Consider the following 18,711-nt stretch of genomic DNA (forward strand, 5'->3'; position numbering starts at 1 on the left):
AGACAGCTTCAAGAAAGCCATTTTGTTAAACATCCCACTGCTGAATAGCAGTGCTTTAAGGAGACCCCCAGAAATGGAAGACACAATAGATTTGTCTTCCAGAGGCTAAAATAAGTGTTATGGTAAAAGTGTCTGACAAGACCTGACAGCACTTTAAAGGGCTGTCATTTCAGTGTCCCACAGCTGACAGCTCTGTCATTCAGCTCTCAAACATTACCACATATGATAACCCACATCGCTTTCACTTATGGATTAAAAAGGTACAAGTACTGTAATACTATGTCCTTAGTGCCCTAAGAATTTCTTAAGGTAAGACAGATGCAAGATGAGCTTTGCATTTTTACTTGGTTCATGTTCTGCATGGGATGCTCCCTGGCAACTGGTCCCAGAAGGATTTAGGACCTTTTGTAAAACCATCTCTGCCACATAGTGGGTACTGCTGGGACAGCACCTGGCAACATCCCCTCTCCATTGGCAAATTCCTTTTTTTTTCTTTTTTATGGTAAAAGTTGCAAAGGCCTGAAACTACTCAAGGTTATCCAAAGCCTGGATGGGGCAGTGTTAATTAAAGGTGGGTGTGAGCCCTCAGGCCTCCCTGGGAACACATCTTGGCACGAGGCTGAGTGGTTCAGGGGATGCTGCAGCTCTCAAGAGCTGGCAGTGCACTGTCAGCCCCAGTGCAGCTCTGCATCACAAGTCCACAGCACAAGCCCAGCCCTACAAGCAAACACCAAGGTGTGTCTGGCCTCATCCCCTGCCCTGGATGTACAGGGGGGAAAAGCAGTGCAATGTAAAAATCCAGGCTGCATGGAAACCTCCATCACAAAATAAAATCTAAATATTTTAAGGTTGTGTCAGTTTCCCTGATATTATCAAGGGGCCTCTGAGTTTCCTGCTGCCAAATTATCTTTATAATGAATTAGACTGTAGTTCTGCCTCACCAGAAGAAAGGTGTGGATCCACACCTCAGGGAGCAGAGTTTTTCACTGGACAGTAAAATATATAAAGAATACTAACTCTAAATGCAATTATCCTTAGGGTATTCCCAAAGGCAGTAAAGCATCTGTGATTCTCCAGCTCTGTGAAATTTATCACTACCAGGTATGTCAACACATACTCTTCAGCAATCAACAAGACCTGTTTGGGGAAAGACTTAAGTGCAGGCAGAATAAGCATCTTCCAGTGTTATACATCTTAACTGGGACTTCCTGAAAACACAACGTCATCAAGCTAGACATTTTGAACCAGGCACCACCATGTTTTCAAACCCATTTCCAAGCAGCTGTTTTCTCTCAGTCACAAGTTGGAGATCAGGGCACCCCTGCTAGCTGTGAGCTTTGCCTCACCCCAGTAAACAAGGACTCACTACCTTTCTTTCACACTTGAGGCACCGGGAAGGAAAGGCACAACACCTTCCCCCCAAGCCTCCCTTAGTGTTGTGGATAATTGCCATCTGCTTTCCAGTTTGCTCATGATTAGGCAGGGGGATCAGATAAAAACCCACTGCATGCCACACAAGGAGTCTGGAAAACACCTACCTGTGACAGGTTACTAATACTAATTGGCTGCGACTGTGAAGGTGGCACCTCTGCAGTTGTGGACCCCCCAGTTCATTCTTCTCTGCTCCACCAAGTGCCCTGGTGCATGTCCTGTGGCTCTTCTAGAAGAGCATTAAGATGGAGGGGCTGCTGAGTTGAAACCCAGAGAAAGCCCTGGGCATGGGGAGAAGGAAACAAGACCTTCAGTAAAGATAAACAAACTGTACTTCTTTTTCTCCAATCGTACTATGCTTGCCTTCAATATGGGGTTAATAAGAGGATTGAAGTATAGTCACAGTATGACCCAAAATGAGTTCACAAAAGGAATTGAATTATCCCTTAGGAAAAGAAAAATGTCTGGGCACTGTTTGGAAACTAAAAGCAAAATTATCCTCTGTAGCTGGGGTACAGCAGCAGGTGGCTATGATAGAAACAAGGGGACCCCCAGATGCACACTTTTAATCTTGTCTGCTCAGGGAAGGATTGGTAGATTTTGGGAGAAGAGCCTCTCAGAGGTGGAAAGTGTTTTCTCAGAGTTCAGAAAAAATAAATGAATTGCGATGACAGCCTCTACCTGTTGCTACCACACATCCAATACTTCTCCAGTTCCCCATAAAACAGCCATTTAATTAAGGAGTCAGCTTGACAAAATTAGAATAAACTCTGCTGGAGCTCATTGATGACCAGATCCTTTTTACTGCCAGTTTTCCTCCAAAATGAATAGCAGGCTATCATAGACTCCATCATAGATGACTTTTGCCTGGCTCTCCTATTTGCCACTCACATCAGTATGGCTGACTGCCTTAAAAACAGCAAAATCAGCCAATTTTCCCCCTTTCCCATATGACTCATCCAGCACAACACTGATTGGTACTCATTTGTTTCCCAAAATACCTATGTGATTGTGTCCAAGTTAGCAGCAGCAGCATTTTTATGAAGCACTTTTAGCAAAATGTCAGTGGCTTTGCCCAAGCTCTGATAAATATCTGCTTAAGATGAACTGAATCCAGCAGGGACTTTACCCCAAAGTCTCAATTCAGCAACACAGCTAAGTCCACACTTAAATTATTTTCTATTAAATTATTTTGCAAAGTGGGATGAACAAATGAGTCAGGGCCTTGAGTCTCTGGCATGTTCAGCAGTTCCCAGGCTGTTTGCCCAAAGCTTACTGACAAAACAGCAGTAACAACTGTAACAGAACTCACCTTTTCAGTGATGAGGAGAAAACCCAGTTGCACACATCCTCCTTCTTATATGAGGTGGGAACCAGACCAGTAAGTAGTTTCCTGTACCCATTGAAAGATAAGATTTGGGATAATTTTCCCCCTATGTATATAATGGATGAAAAACTGTAGCATGAAAAGCCTTTTGTAGATGCTCCAATGTTTAGAAAAAGCTGGCTAAAATGAATTCTCATCATCCAAAGGATGAGTGCTCAGCAGAGAGACGGAAGAAAGGTTCCAGTGCCACTGAGGACTGGCACAGCATTGCCAGCCCAGCTGGTCCTTTCCTGACCACCTTTACACCTGGCTGTACGAGGGGAATGAGTTTTGTGAATAAAACGCATGTTCACAACCTGTCAAGGATGCAGTCTGGTGCTCCATAAGTCCCATTTAATAGCTAATAAAATTCAAACCAAAAACCAGAATCCTGTTGGATAAGTAAATACGAAGCCACAGTGATGTGTTTCCGTGCAAACTTTGCTGGAGCGGTGGCAAGTTGCCACTCAAAGACCCTGAAGATCCCTTGGTTTCTTGCCTGTATACAACGATGGCACCTGCCTTTGCCATCCTCATTCACATATAGAAATTACCTGCCTGGAAGTTGGCAAGCACTCATTTACCCAGCAATCCCAGCTGATCACTACCTTATAAATGGGCAGCTCAGATAGTGCAAAATTTCTTTTCAGGTATTTCTTCTGTATTCACCTTGGCTCCTGAGGATGGGAATTTTGTGTATGTCTCTCTCTGCCTCACCACCACTGCTGTAGCACCCAGGTGTCTTGGCCAAATAGCAAGACCACACTGCAGCAGATGAGCAGAGCTAAATCTATCGTCCATTTGTCCTAAAGCTTGCTGGAAACTCCTCTTAAAGCTTTCTTGATCTAACTTGCTGAGACAAAACAACCAAGGCAACTCCCATCTCCATAACATCAACACTAAACTGAGCCAGTCCTGGCAGGTAGCAGGTCTGAGCAGTAACCTGGGGACTTCAGGCACTGCCCTGATTCAACCAGACAAAATAACACAGCCCTGATAGGCTTTAAGCATCTTAAAACCAGCAGTCACATAAACCTCAGAGTTCACTGATACATCTACTGGCATCCTGTTACCTCTTACATAACAGCAAGGGCAGTTTTCAGTGTAGCAGAAGCACAGCATGAATCGGGGGCGGGGGGGGCAGCAGCACCTGTGAATGAGATACACACCCTACATCATAGTGCAGGAACTATTATTGTATTTCCTAATTCCCAGCTGCGTACACTCCTCTGCTCCAGAAGCCGTGGACACCAGCCACGGCTGCCTCAGGCCTTGCAAAAGTAACACACCCAATTTTCCGGTTTGCTCTGACCACCGTTTGCATCCCTGTGGCAAAAGACAACAGGTTGGGGTTTTTTTTTGCTTGATGCAGGAAAACACTGGCCTGAGGAAACCCTTTAGAGTTCCCTTTCCTCTTGCATTTGTTCAGCATAGAGGCACAGGGTACTTATGTTGGTGAGAGCAGGGAAAACCAGATTTGGGCAGAGGGGAAGACAGCAAGAGACTACAAATTTTCTAAGCCTCAGCAGAAGCATCATGTGGTTACAATGACTCTTCCCTCAGTAAAGGCAAGTGGCAAATGTCTTTTGACTATCTACCTTTGAATAAAGGTGCTGCAAGAGGAGGCCTGTGCTTGTGTCTGCTCTCTAAATAAACCAGCCTGAATGTATAGTTTACATTGCAGGGTCACAGAGCATGGGCTTTTCCCAGATGAGGGCATTTTATTAACTAAAGAAATGCCATGAGACCAACAGTAATCCACCCAGGATGCCTGGAGCAAACTCTTCTTTTGTAAATGGATAAGGAAGTTACAGGTGCTTTAATGCCCACAGCTATAGAGAGAGCACCTGGTTGCCTGTGGCCCAGGCATTCTGGTACCAGAAATCTGGGATGTGTCTGTAAAACTGATACAGCAGTGGCTGAAACTGCAAACAGACTTTGGGCACAAAGGAGACACAGGAGAGGGTACCCCAACAAGTCCCCTCTGAAGTCTGAAACTCAGGGAACTGTAAAGGCTGTTCTGACCATTCAGGTACTCATCTTTCAGTGCAAGTAATCTGTTCACACACAACAGCTATCAGAGGCACCAGGAACAGATACATCCATAGGTCCTTTCTCCCTCACAGGTACACCTGGCTGAAGGACCTCTGCTGAGAGGCAGGGACCCTGCTGATGTCACATTTCATTACTTGGATCTCCTGGTCACCTCTTTCAGCCTGGTTTTCCTCCTCCAATCCCATTAACCAGCCCACTGCCATACCTAAGAGAAGTCTCTAAAGCCATAGCATGGCAGGATGTCATTTTGAGAAGAAAAAGCAGCGTGAAGGCCCAGTTTCTTGAACTGCTCTACCAGCAGGTTGCAGGGTAGATGCTCCTGCACAGGGAAGCCCTTTAAGAACATTACCTCATCTTTAGGACAATGAGTAGGGGATGAGTGCAGTGAATGTTGGAATTTCAGGAGAGTTTTTCTCTGCTTGATGTTCTGTTTGCCAAAAGAGAGGTGATGGGTGGTTCCTACCTTGGCAATGTATTGTTTCTGTCTTGTGAGCAAATCTCTCTTCTTTCCTTCTTTCTGATGGGCAAGGGCCATCGTGTCCTGCCCTCTCCAGAGGATGAGGAAATGAATTCAGTGTGAGAAGGTAGCTGAAGGGCCACCTCATCCTGGTAGCCAGCTCAAACAACAGGATTTGTTTCTCACTTCATGGCATGAGGGTGCCTCATGCTGGTTTCTGCTCTCCAGTTCTGAGCAGGCTAATGTACTTCAAACTGAAGTAGGCTCCTCCAAGCTTCGCATGGCTCTGATTACATAGCCTCTGCAATCTTGAGTAATTATTATTGCCAAGGGCTCCTCAGAGTTCAGCACGAGGACTGCCAAAATTGCAGTGCTGCAGAGGAGTCCCCTCCCTCAAAACTCTTTCTGACCCCAAGTGCTGCTGGGAGAGTTGGGAAGGGAAGATCAGCTCAAAATAAGAAGGCTGGATAAAGAAAGAAGGCCTTTCTTCAGTTTCAAGGGTGCAGCACTAACACACCATTTTTTCGTGTTGCTTGCAGCACATCTCAACTCCACTGTTCATGAAGCAGCTTGACAAGGGAGGAGCTGTTGTCCCCACTGGCTGGGACTATGAAGCACGTCCTTGGTAGTGAGCAGGATTTCACACTGCAGACACCCTCTGTTGAAAACTAAAAGTGTAGTCTCAAGGGTCAACACAGACAAGTTCATTTCTTGAATCTAAGGGTAGGGCTATGCCAGCAAGCATAGAAACGAGGGTGGCAGAGGAGGCTAACAATTCATGGCAGTGCAAAGATCCAGCCCCTGCCAATGATATCCCACTTGAAGACACTGCTTGACACTAAAACCTACTTGCACTGGGGGCTGGGGTGGGGAGTGGGCACAGGATATTTTCCCATAGCTTGAACCACAGCTCAGCTATGACTCTTTTGCAGCAGCTCAGGAGAAAAAGGAGAATTGCTGGATATTTCAAAAAAATTGAAGAGAGAAGACAAAAAAAATCAGACACTGGTTTGGGGACAAAACCATTAGCTTGAGCTGTCAAAGAAGAACAGAGAAACCAACAGGGAGGCTCTGGAAAAAGCCAACAGAGGAAAGGTCAAAATACTGATGCTCTGCAGTGGAGCTAAGGGATGGATGCCCAGGGCAAAGCCACAGACATGCCTCAAGGCCAGAAGGCTTAATCCCTCTGCCACAGGAGCCGCCTTACACTTAGTCCTGTCCCTGAGCAGTGACAGGGAAAACTGCAGGGTCAGGAATGCCCCTCTCGCGAAGGGCATTCCTCTGATGCTGCCCCTCCATTCAGTGTCACTCCATGCCTACGGAAGCACCACTGCAGGAGTCTGCAGAGCCCTCCCACTGCCTGCGTCCTCCACTGCCCTCCGCACAGCATGCTGGAGCTAACTCGCCTTTGAACTGCACTTTGTTGAGCTGTGCTTCAGCAAATTAAACTATTTATTAGTCCAGGCTTAATGAAGCCATTCACCACTCAAAAGGTTCACCTGGAAAGCCCACAGCGTTACCCTTGTGGTGGGGAGGCTGTAGTCAGTGCTGAGAGCATCCCTGTGCAAGACCCAAAACACAAGCAGTGGCTGTGCCACTGCAGGCAGGGTTGCCACTGTCCTGGGTGCAATGCTCAGGCCCCATAGACATATTTGGGTTCTTCTGGTTGACTGGGGTTTTCTACAGGGTTCTTTCCTGAAAGTCTTTAGGCAGCCTGATGATTTGTAAATATTTTTCCACTGAGAGCCATTGGGGTAGATGGGTGGCCAGAATAGCTCCAAAAGAATAAAAAATACTAGTCCATGGCTCATTAAACTAACATTGCTGCTCATCTGGAGCACAGGAAACTGCTCCTCCAGACCAGGAAGAGAAAAATCTTCATTTTAAGCACCAAAAGGCTTTCCATGTTTTTTTTCTGGAATAACTGCAGCCACTAAGGAGTAAATTCACTTCCAGGAGAAAACACTCAGGAGCCCACAGGGATTCACAACTGCATTATAGGGAAACAAGTGCCTCAAAAATTTACAGGTTTTTAGGAAAGTAAATGTTTGTTTTGCCTCTCTCTTGAAGAGAGAGAGAGAGAGAGAGAGATAAAAAAAAAACAACCCAAACATTCAGGCAAACAAGTCTATTAATATTTACATAGAACATAGGCATATATTTGCTCCATAATGTGTTAGCTAGAGAACAAACCATCTGCAGCCCTCCACCCAAAAAAAAAAAAAAAAGGACTCCCAGGTGCGAGTACCAAAAAGTCCTGCTAAAAGCCTCCTGACCTGGTACAGCTCCAGACCAAGAAGGAAAGAACAGAACCACCCTACCACTACTCCCTTGGAAATGGTTCATATTAGCAGTGGGGGCTTTGCTCCTCCCTGAAGCCACCTGTGGACAACTCCCATCAGAGCCAGCTGGTGCAGCTCACCTAATCACAAGGCTGGGTTTTTCCCCTTTATTTGAAAAACAGCTTGATTGGGCTCCACGTGGAGCATCGTGCTCCTGTTACTTATGTTATGGTTTTAAAGGCAGTCACAGTGATTCACCTGTGAATGATGTTTACTGTGTCCCAGTAGTCTGCCAAGGTTTCTGTGCATGACCTTGATCCCAAGAACAGAAGTGACAGGTAAAAATGCCCAAGGAAGAAAAACGGAGAGGTTTTCTTATTTTCAAAATATTTTTTTATTGTTTTTAAATAAAGTTTCTGCTTAAGCCAAGGGAAAATCTGAATTTGTGGCCTGTCCACTCACCTGTGTACGGCAGCAGCCCTGGCCCCTTTGTGCACCACTGGGCTCAGGACATGTGGCTAGCTGCAATGAAACACAAGATTCAGGAGACCTTGTTTACTTTCTGCCTTCCTCAAAAATTATTACTGATATTTTGTGGAGTTGGTTGAAGTATTTAAGAGATTGAAGGCATTGACCATGATTTCTGACAGTAGATTCAAAGCAGGTTATAGTCTCTCTCTGTGAAGTTTTGCACTGCTGAATTAGATCAAATGCTGATGCCCTTGGGGGCAATAAAAATAATTCCAGCTTGTGACAGAAAATGAATTATAATTCAGAATAATTCTTAGTAGAAATCATATATTGTTTAATTACAGCCATAACGGCTATTTGATTTTGAGATAAGAAGTGGTTACCACAGTGACCCAATTCTTAAAGATGATTTTTGCCTAACGCTGTATAAAACGCTTTATGATACCTGCCTTCACAAGAAAGCAATTTACGAAAATGAGTTTTCCTGGTGTTAGGCCTGGGGTATGAACAAGCAACATAGGCTATATATGGAAAAACATTCCCCATTTCGTTACTGCCTGAAAAGCCCATTTCCCTGCAAGCACACTCATAGATGTTGTCTCAGATTCAGAGCAAGCTACAAATCTTGCTCAGCTTTCAAGACCATGTAGACTCTGTGGAAGAATTTCAAACCTTTGAGGAGTATTAGAAAAAAATGAGCAAAGGAAATCAGAGACAGAGACATATTTGTTCTGCAGAACAAGCCATCCCCTACTGCCTACCATCAGGGAGGGTAAAAAATGTTTTTACTTACTCTGAACAGTCTTAATATGTATTTCTCTAATAGACCATCCATCAGCACTTTGAGGAAACATACCCTGAAGTCACAACCATTGCTAGAGTCAAGCAAAGGCACATTTTGACATGTGAAGTAAAATGCAATCCTCAGTGAGACTAGTAAAAATTATCATTATTCAAGAATATAATCTTTTTGGGGCTTCTTTTGGTAATCCTTGCTATTTCCCTGCATCCCTATGGTGGATTTAGAGGGACTGGTCTGCAGGGTTGCTCTAGAGAGTGCAGACCTGCTCCTGTGCCAACCTGTGTGGGAAGCCAGGTGTCTGGCTGCCTCCCACTAATAACCCACCATATGTCCCTGGCAGCCTGGGAGGGTGATGCATCCCATTTTCACTTGGGTTGCCTGGTAGTGAAACCTGCTTGCCCATGGGCAGGACCCCTGTGGGCAACCACAACCATGGTCATGGGACTGAAGGACTGGGCTCGTCGCTGGACCTCTGCTGCCTTGTGGAATCCAGTTATTTGTCTACCTTCAGATCAAAATAATTTTGGTTAATAAAGAGAGTGAGTCAGAGAGAGAGGCAGCATTGATCCAGCTGGGGTGGAAAGTAGGTTTTCTCATGCCATTGTAGGTTTTCTTGTCATCAGTGATTGCCCTGCAGTGGACTACTTTGATATACAATATCCTATACTACATTCACCCTTCTTAAATTACTTCATGGCCCTTGCTCTGATCCTCAGGATAGCCCTGATTTGGGAGAGTACAGAGCTGACAACCCCTGTCCAGTGAACTCTGGGTTTCTCACTCCCTGAGGTGTCTTCTCCTGCCAAAAATTCCTGGCAAACTGTAGCTAATCATGTGCAAAACACTGATGCTGTACCTCCAGGTGATTAGTATACCAAGCCAGCTCAATTTGGGCTTAGTTTAGGCTGTTGGCTATAAATAATCTTTTCTTTTTGGAAGGTAATAGATGAAAACTTCTTCCTTCCTGAAATGGAAAGGCAGTGGGTGTTTAAAGGTCTTACACCTTGCTTCAAAGCTGACCCACATGGGAGGAGATGAAACAGGAATGTGGCCTTTGCAGCTTCCCTGGGATGTGCAGTGAAGGGGCAGGAAATTTCTCTCCCTCTCACCATTGAGCGATAAGTATTTTCAATAGGATCTTTAATTAAAAAGTGTTGGGCTTGACAGTAAAGGTCTCCCAGCCCCTGCTGCCATTGTTCAGTGGGGATGAGGGAGATCAAGCCCTAGAGCCTTCAAATGTTTGACTTACTGAAAGCTGCCCCTCTTCCTCAGTGCTCCCCTGTCCCTTACCCATGATGACACATTTCTTCTAAAAGCCATCCAGTCCTGTCCCAAAATGCACATGGTACTGAGTCCACTCAGACAACCTCAGCTGTTTAAACACTTTTGCTTTCCAAAAATGTTGGGTCCAAAGGGCAGAGGATTAGATAAGAAAAATCCTAAAGGTGATTTAATACTTTGCATGAAAATGCTAATATGCTAAAGCAATTCCAAATATGAATTTAATACATAAATAATTAAGCAGCTCCTACTGGTCTCAAAGCACTGAGTATGAGAAATGAAGGATGCAAATATGATGACCGGAACAAGCCTGTGCTTCAGGTCCCAGACACTGGACTCAGAAAAGTGGGAAGTCATCCCCACCCATTCTTAAACACTCAATGTGTTGCCAATTACCTAAAACCAACAGTTATAATGGAAACATTTTTGTGAGAAATGATCTTCCTCATGTAAAGCATGAGCTTAAAACATCCTTATTCAGCACTGGATGCATTTCCACCCCTCTTCCCACACCAGAGAGGGCCCATGGGACCAATGGCTGAGGAGCAGCCCTGCCTCTGGCAGGCCTGAGATGGGTTCCCTGTTGCTCTCAGGAGCACCAGCCCATCCCTCTGAACACAGGTCCAGCAGCAGCATGGCAAGAAGAAAACTGAATATTAATTCTGGTTTTTTGCTGTTTTACCTTTCGTGACAGAGCAGGTCGGTCCCTGGGAGCAGAGCAAACCCCCTCAGCCCTATTACAAAATTCTGGCAGAGGAATAGTTGAACATTTGAAAATATCAAGACTTCAGAGACTTGAAATAACAATCTGAATGGCTACACTTCCAACAGTTTGGAAAAAAACCCCACAAACTTTATTTTATTTTAATTGCTGTTTACCTGGGTTAAAGTTAAAACACTCTCATAAGGGTTAAAACAGCAACAGACTAATAAACCTGGAGGAGGAGGGTTAAGGCAGAGTTTAAATTTCTCTTTGTTTTGGGCAGGTGTGTTTGGGTGGGGTTTCTTTTGCCACCCAAGGGCTGCAGTGATCCTCAGGTTCCTGAGGCTGAAGGCGGAGGGAGGTGCAGGTCTGCCCCACGAGGCCCCGTGAGGCCCCACGTGCAGAGCTGTGTCCAGCTCTGCCCAGCAGCAGCAGGATGTGCCTGTGGAGCAGGGCCGGAGGAGGCCGTGGGGATGTGTGGAGGCCTGGAGCACCTGTCCTCTGCAGGCAGGCTGGGAGAGCCGGGGCTGTCCAGCCTGGAGAGGAGCAGGGTCCGGGGAGGCCTCACTGCGGCCTCCCAGTGCCTAAAGTGGGCAGAGAGCGATGGGAGAAGGGCAAGGGTTTCAGACTAGAAGATTGGGGAGATTGGGATCAGATGTTTGGCAGAGCTGTGAGGGTGCTGAGACATCGGAACCGGCTGCCCAGAGAAGCTGTGGATGTCCTGTCCCTGGAATGTTCCAGGCCAGGCTGGACAGGGCCCTGAGCAGCCTGATCGGGGGGGTGGCAGCAGAACCAGGTGATCGTTGAGGTGCCTCCATGGCGTTCTGGAGCTCCATGGGTGTGCGAAACGGAGACCCGTTACTGGGGCATGGAATGTTGGCACCGGTTGCCAGGGGCACTCCTGCTCCCAAGCTTCTGTTGACACAGAGTCTGCTGAGCCAGTTGACGGATTCTCTGCTGCGCAGCAGACGTGGAGCATCCGTCTTCTCCATCCCAGGTGGGAATAAAGACGATTTGCTGACTTTTGAGAGCCAAAATCTGGACTGACTATACAGGTGAGTGCAGACAATTCTTGAAAAGGCTTCTGATGCTGAGGGGCTGGTCTAGGCTGCAGGATGGGCTGCAGGTGGGCTCAAGTACTGGGGTCACGGACTTCCCCTCCAGTTATGGACAGAAACTGGAGACTCAAGAGTGGGAGTCTTGGGGCATGGGGGTATTCAAGAGAACAGGCATTCCAAATAGTTGATCTCTTCTTTTCTGATAGGTTTGGAAGAACAGTTTTCCGGAACTGTGAAAAATCTGCAGTGGGCTACCAGGAGGAACATAAGGGATCTCTTCCCTGACATTCCTTTTTTGGTGTTAGTCCCACTTGCTTTGCTGGTGGTTTTAGATCACAAAACACCATGAGCTCAGTAAGTACTTTACTACTCAATGCAAATCTGATTCTTGAAACATTTTGCAAGGGACTTCTAGAAAAGAATTCAAGAGTTTGGAGCAAATGCACAGAAACAGAAATCTTTCCAAACTTCCTGTGAGTTCCCGCTTTTGGATACTGAAGGTTCTGAATCTCTGTGGGTGCTGGCAATAGTTCAGAAATGCTTACAGTGTGAGTAACAACATGATGGAATTGGGAACTGGTCTCCTCATTTTCAAGCCATTGGACAGGCTATTTGTTGGTGAGGCAACATGTAGGAGATGAGGGGCGATGTCTTTTCCCTGATGCGATGTGCTAAGGTGAAAATGGTCCATAGCACCATTTGATGCATATTCCAGCCTTTGCGGGAGTGTTTTCGGTATCCTCGTGTGCTGTCATTGGTGCTGCAGAACCCGAGGGCCGTGCTAATATTGCTGCCACAGAAAATGCTAAGGCTTTGTTCTCTCTCAGCGTCAGCGAAAGCGCCCTGGAGGACCGCTTGATTCCACTCAAGCTCGGAAACGGAGCAGGCTGCTGCCCTCCAGTGCAGGTGGAACGTCGCAGGCAGAGATAGTAGACCTTGAAGGAAGTGGTACACTTGCTTTTGAGCCTGGTAAGAACAGCAGTTGCCTCTGGAAGGTTTGGGTTCATTTGAATGTGTGCTTTTGCCAGTTTCTAGGCCCTTTACTGGGGAGGAAGGGAAACCTTGGGGTTTAGGAAGCACCTGATATGGCATCCCTAACGGCAAGCCTTCTGACAACTGTTTTGGTTTGTTCCTGAGCTCAATACACTGGCTGCTCGTGGGAGATGAGCTCTGCAGCAAAGGTCCTCCAGTGCTGCTCAAACACCTGAATGTGTGCTCTGATGAGCTGGTGGTCACCATAGATGCCACAGGGGAGGGTGGCAAGCTGAGTTTGGGATCTCCCAAAGTGGATGAAGATAAGGAAAAGTTTGTCTTTAGCTGTGCCCCATCCCTCAAGGGAACAATCTACAGTATGGTAAAACTGTAAAAAAAAAGGATCCCCTCTAGTGTTGGTTAGTTGCTTTTTTCCTTTTGTGTGCTAAACATTCCCCTGTGTGAGATGAATCATTTCTTGCTGTGAAGCTCCCATAGCTGTTGACATCCCACAGAACTTGTGAGGGGCTCAGCTGCTCTTCCTCTTGCACTGCCCCTTCAGAGGACAGGGCTGGTAGTGCTCCCTGTGGACTGCTGGGGCAAAGCTTGAGTGCAATGTTGGACGTGCTCCTGAAAAAAAGAAACCCAGGGCACAGTGAATCCAACCTCAGCCTGCTCCGCACTGGCAGCCCTTTTAATTCCTCTGCAATCTCTGATCTTGATTCTAACGTTCTGTTTTTCAGCTGATGAAGAAGTCGTCATAGATCTCACGGGCGAATCTTCTGAGCCTGAAGTCATCGTTATCAGTGACGATGAGTCTGATGTGGTAAGTAGTGAATGGCACACTCCCCTGCATCTTGCAGTCAAATTAGTTTTCTTGCCTGTCTTCTGGCATCTTACTAAGTACCCTGGCCTCAAAGGTTGGAACATGGCTCTGATTTACCACATTAGACACAGTTCCCAGTCGAGCCCAAACACACTCATGAACACATCAGCATCCCTGAGAATCGCTTGCAGAGAGGGGATGAACAACCTAAGAGAGGTTGTTGCTTCAGTGATTTAAAGGAGACCACAGGAAGTCTTTGACTTCTCAAATGAGAAGTGTTTTAGCTGCAACATCAGTTTAAGGTACCCCTCCCACTGAGGTGTAAAACACAACTGCACCTTACTGGAGTGCAAACTAGTTCTGTTCCTTATTCCAAGAAGCCTTTAACAGAGTCACGTTTGTTTGCTTTTTAAAATTTTCCCCTTCTATTTGGAAGGAATTGATTTACCAAAATATGGGTATTGATCTAATATCGACACCCAACTAAGACGGACATATACTCTCTAACAGAGTAGAGTCAGAAAGTGTATGTTTATTCCAGTGCCAGGCAGCTGTGCAGGATAGCTCCCTGATGTGCACTGCAAAATTACTAGCCAAACACAGAGTCTGTTTAATTAAAGAGGTCTTGAATATTCAAAATACAAATGCATATTTATAACATTGACACCTTCCATTCTCCTCTTCGTATGGTATTTAGTTTGAAAGTCATGAAGCATGCGTAGTTTGTTCTTTGAATTGCGTTGGTTGTCTCTTTATTTGGGGAGTGGTCTTAAAAGATGAAGTAAAGCTACTCTCCCTCACTTTGACCTTTCTACCTTTCTGATTTTTGACAATACAAATCACTCTTAGGGGACTTCCAGTTCCTCCTTTTGTGACTTCTGAATAGGCTCTCAGAGGTGGAAATTAGAAATTGTCTCTATTTCTTTGAATCTATTTATCAGGGTTTCTGTTTCTCGTTAAAAGCACAGCTAAACAAATAGAAAAGTGACAGGCAACTAGCTACCTACATCTAAAAACTTCTTTCAGGTCTGGCTCTCTTTAACTACTTATTAACACTTTATCAATTCCAGCTGGGCCATCTACTTTAACTAATTTCAACAAAGCTATCCCTTAACTAAAATCTTAATGTTTCTTTTAAAATCCATGTTTCAGAATATTTTTGATCCAGCCCACAGGGCAGTGTGTCTGCTCAAATTTGGGGTGCCGCTGCTGCTGTGCAAAGCAGAAACATGCAGCAAACATAGCATGGGAGCTATCTCCTGAAGAGCAGCTTTGGGTATGGGGTTTTATGTCTTCAGCAGCTCTTCATGTACTAAGCAGTGTTCAGGCGAATTAGCCAGTTTGGGGGAGAACGAGGGAAAGAAACAGCTCCAGCCCCAGTCCAAGTAGGGACTGAAACAGGGGAGCAGGGAGTACAGTGTTCAGGGTGGTTCCTAAGTGCCTCCATTTCTATCGCCCTGCAGGACAGGGAGCAGAGCCAGCAGCAGCCACATCCTTCCAGAGCATCAGAGAATTCAGCCAAGGCCCTGGCAAGGGATGATGAAGAGGAACCAAGAGAAAATGATGGGTATGTGAGAGAGAAAGTATCTACTATCTAAACTCCAACTTCAGATATGTGGTAGGAATAAGTTTTTACCAAGCTTTTGGCTTCTGTGCAAATACTTCAGACCCGGAATAGAGTGGCCTGCCTGGAAGAGAATTAAAATAAACCCAGCAAAATCCAGCAGAAGCGTTTCTTCTCTGTTTGTGAAGCCATAATTGTATAGAAGAGAAAGGCTCGACATGCTGAAATGCTGGCAGTACATAGAAATTGTTGCAGTGGTTGTGTTTCTGGGCTGGGATGTTGCTTAATCAGAATAGGGCAATAGGTTTTAAGTACCACCGTTTTCTTTGTTGGTAACCCTTGGTGCCCAGTGAAATAAATGGCTGCACGTTCTTTCTGGTTCTGTTCCCTCTAGTGCATGGCCAGCAGGTCCTGCTATTCCTGTGACGAGGGAGGACAACAACTCAGAGGTGCAGGACAGGGAGCAGAGCCAGCAGTCTCCACTTGGTTCCAGGGAGGCAGAGAATTCAGCTGAGCTGTGGGCAGGTTACAATGAAGAGGAGCCAAGAGACAACGATGGGTATGTGACACATGAAGTGTCTCTCCAAAGTGTAATTTCTTACATACAGTTGACACAGGATTTTGCCAAACTGTTGGATTCTGCTTGATTCTGTGTGAAGGATTCTGATTTGGAACATAGTGGCCTGGAAGGGAACTAATGGAAAAGAAAGCCCTAAACCCAGCAAAATCCAGGAGAAACCTTCCTTCTCCATTCAGGAAGTCATTCTTGAATGTTTCTTACATTATGGATAGCGACAGACTGAAATGCTTGCAGTACATTAAAGCTCTTGCACGGGCTGTGTTTCTGGGCTGGGATGTTGCTAAGTGAGACTAAGGGGATGTTCTGATTTCTGCAATTTTATGTCTTGGTAACCCTCTGTGCACTGTGAAATTGACGGCTGCATGTTCTTCTGGTTCTGCTCCCTCTAGTGAACCGCCAGGAGGTCTTGTTAGCACTCCAACTAGGGAGGATGACAACGCAGAGGTGAGGATCCACATGTTGTTGTCTTTTCAGATTTGTGGGAAGGGAGGGGAGAGAAGGGGAGCTGCACAACTCAGTTGTCATAGGTGGGATGCTGTGGGCAGCTGGCTGGAAGCACAGCCCTTGCTCTGAAGCTCCAACTTGCACGTCCCTCCACGTCCCTTCTTGGTGGTATCCCTAGAGGGAGAAGCCCTTGTCAGGATGGCACCGGCAGATCTGTGTGTTCCTTGTAGTTCTAGCATTGACTGACAGACTGCATATATTCCAAGTTCTGTTTGCCTGGTGCCAATAGAGCAGCTATCTGCAATTCTTTGCCCCAAATTCCTTTAGTTGTGGTTTGCGTTCCTCAGGAACTGTTCATCTAACATGAAGTGTTTAGGGCTATGACTGCAGAAGTTGCCTTTTTGGGGGCTAACGAGGGAAAGAAAAGGTTCTAGCCCAAATCCAGTCAGGGATCTGAAACAGGGAAGCAGGACGGAGTGGCTTCAAGCAGATCCTAATCTGTCTCCATTTTCACCCCACTACAGGACTGGGAACGGAGCCAGCAGTACTCGCTCGGCTCCATCTCATCAGATACTTCATCCGAACCTCTGCCAAGATTCCTTTTTCTGGAGCCAAGAAATACTGAATTGTAAGTGACAGATAAAGTGTCTCTGCAAAGGCTAATTTCTTGTCACTGTTGTCCTCAGGGACGGCGGCAAGAATCACGACATAATTCCAGGGAAGAATAGCTTCCTTTATTTGTTTACAGACCAGCTCATATACTTTGGTCCAAAAGAGTGGCTGGAGGTCATTGGTCCTTTGACCATCCACCTCCTAGAATGATTGGCTGAATGCTACAACACCCATTCTCAAAATACTATTCTCAATGAGCCATAACAATATCCACAGTATTCCCCAACAACCTGCACCTGCAAAAATAACTTACAAAATAGCAAACGGTTTCTCAGCTAGTTTGCGTGAGAACAGAGACTTTCACAAGAGGGTGTAAAAAGCTTGAAAAATATCTCTGCCAGCCTTTCTCAGCATCCATAATTTCTGATATACAGTTGACACAGGATTTTGCCAATCTTTTGGGTTTTGCTTGATTCTGCTTGAAGAATTCTGACTTGAACATAGTGGTCTGTCTGGAAGAGAAGTAATGGAAAAGAAAGCCCTAAACCCAGCAAAATCCAGGAGAAACCTTCCTTCTCCATTCAGGAAGTCATTCTTGAATGTTTCTTACATTATGGATAGCGACAGACTGAAATGCTTGCAGTACATTAAAGCTCTTGCACGGGCTGTGTTTCTGGGCTGGGATGTTGCTAACTGAGACTAAGGGGATGTTCTGATTTCTGCAATTTTATGTCTTGGTAACCCTCTGTGCACTGTGAAATTGACGGCTGCATGTTCTTCTGGTTCTGCTCCCTCTAGTGAACCGCCAGGAGGTCTTGTTAGCACTCCAACTAGGGAGGATGACAACGCAGAGGTGAGGATCCACATGTTGTTGTCTTTTCAGATTTGTGGGAAGGGAGGGGAGAGAAGGGGAGCTGCACAACTCAGTTGTCATAGGTGGGATGCTGTGGGCAGCTGGCTGGAAGCACAGCCCTTGCTCTGAAGCTCCAACTTGCACGTCCCTCCACGTCCCTTCTTGGTGGTATCCCTAGAGGGAGAAGCCCTTGTCAGGATGGCACCGGCAGATCTGTGTGTTCCTTGTAGTTCTAGCATTGACTGACAGACTGCACATATTCCAAGTTCTGTTTGCCTGGTGCCAATAGAGCAGCTATCTGCAATTCTTTGCCCCAAATTCCTTTAGTTGTGGTTTGCGTTCCTCAGGAACTGTTCATCTAACATGAAGTGTTTAGGGCTATGACTGCAGAAGTTGCCTTTTTGGGGGCTAACGAGGGAAAGAAAAGGTTCTAGCCCAAATCCAGTCAGGGATCTGAAACAGGGAAGCAGGACGGAGTGGCTTCAAGCAGATCCTAATCTGTCTCCATTTTCACCCCACTACAGGACTGGGAACGGAGCCAGCAGTACTCGCTCGGCTCCATCTCATCAGATACTTCATCCGAACCTCTGCCAAGATTCCTTTTTCTGGAGCCAAGAAATACTGAATTGTAAGTGACAGATAAAGTGTCTCTGCAAAGGCTAATTTCTTGTCGCTGTTGTCCTCAGGGACGGCGGCAAGAATCACGACATAATTCCAGGGAAGAATAGCTTCCTTTATTTGTTTACAGACCAGCTCATATACTTTGGTCCAAAAGAGTGGCTGGAGGTCATTGGTCCTTTGACCATCCACCTCCTAGAATGATTGGCTGAATGCTACAACACCCATTCTCAAAATACTATTCTCAATGAGCCATAACAATATCCACAGTATTCCCCAACAACCTGCACCTGCAAAAATAATTTACAAAATAGCAAACGGTTTCTCAGCTAGTTT

At 45.9% G+C, this 18,711-nt stretch overlaps 1 long non-coding RNA gene across 1 annotated transcript; it reads right to left on the bottom strand.

Moving 5' to 3' along the window:
* Positions 1-1,111: 1,111 nt before the first annotated feature.
* Positions 1,112-7,714, bottom strand: LOC138109551 (uncharacterized). The gene is made up of 3 exons (XR_011150561.1): positions 7,586-7,714; positions 2,744-2,824; positions 1,112-1,712 (listed from the first exon to the last, which is right to left on the bottom strand). It is a non-coding gene; the product is annotated as an uncharacterized lncRNA (long non-coding RNA).
* Between the last annotated feature and the right edge of the window lie 10,997 nt (positions 7,715-18,711).

Source organism: Aphelocoma coerulescens, chromosome 4 (assembly GCF_041296385.1).
Source record: "Aphelocoma coerulescens isolate FSJ_1873_10779 chromosome 4, UR_Acoe_1.0, whole genome shotgun sequence".
In the NCBI taxonomy this organism is placed as follows: Eukaryota; Metazoa; Chordata; class Aves; order Passeriformes; family Corvidae; genus Aphelocoma; species Aphelocoma coerulescens.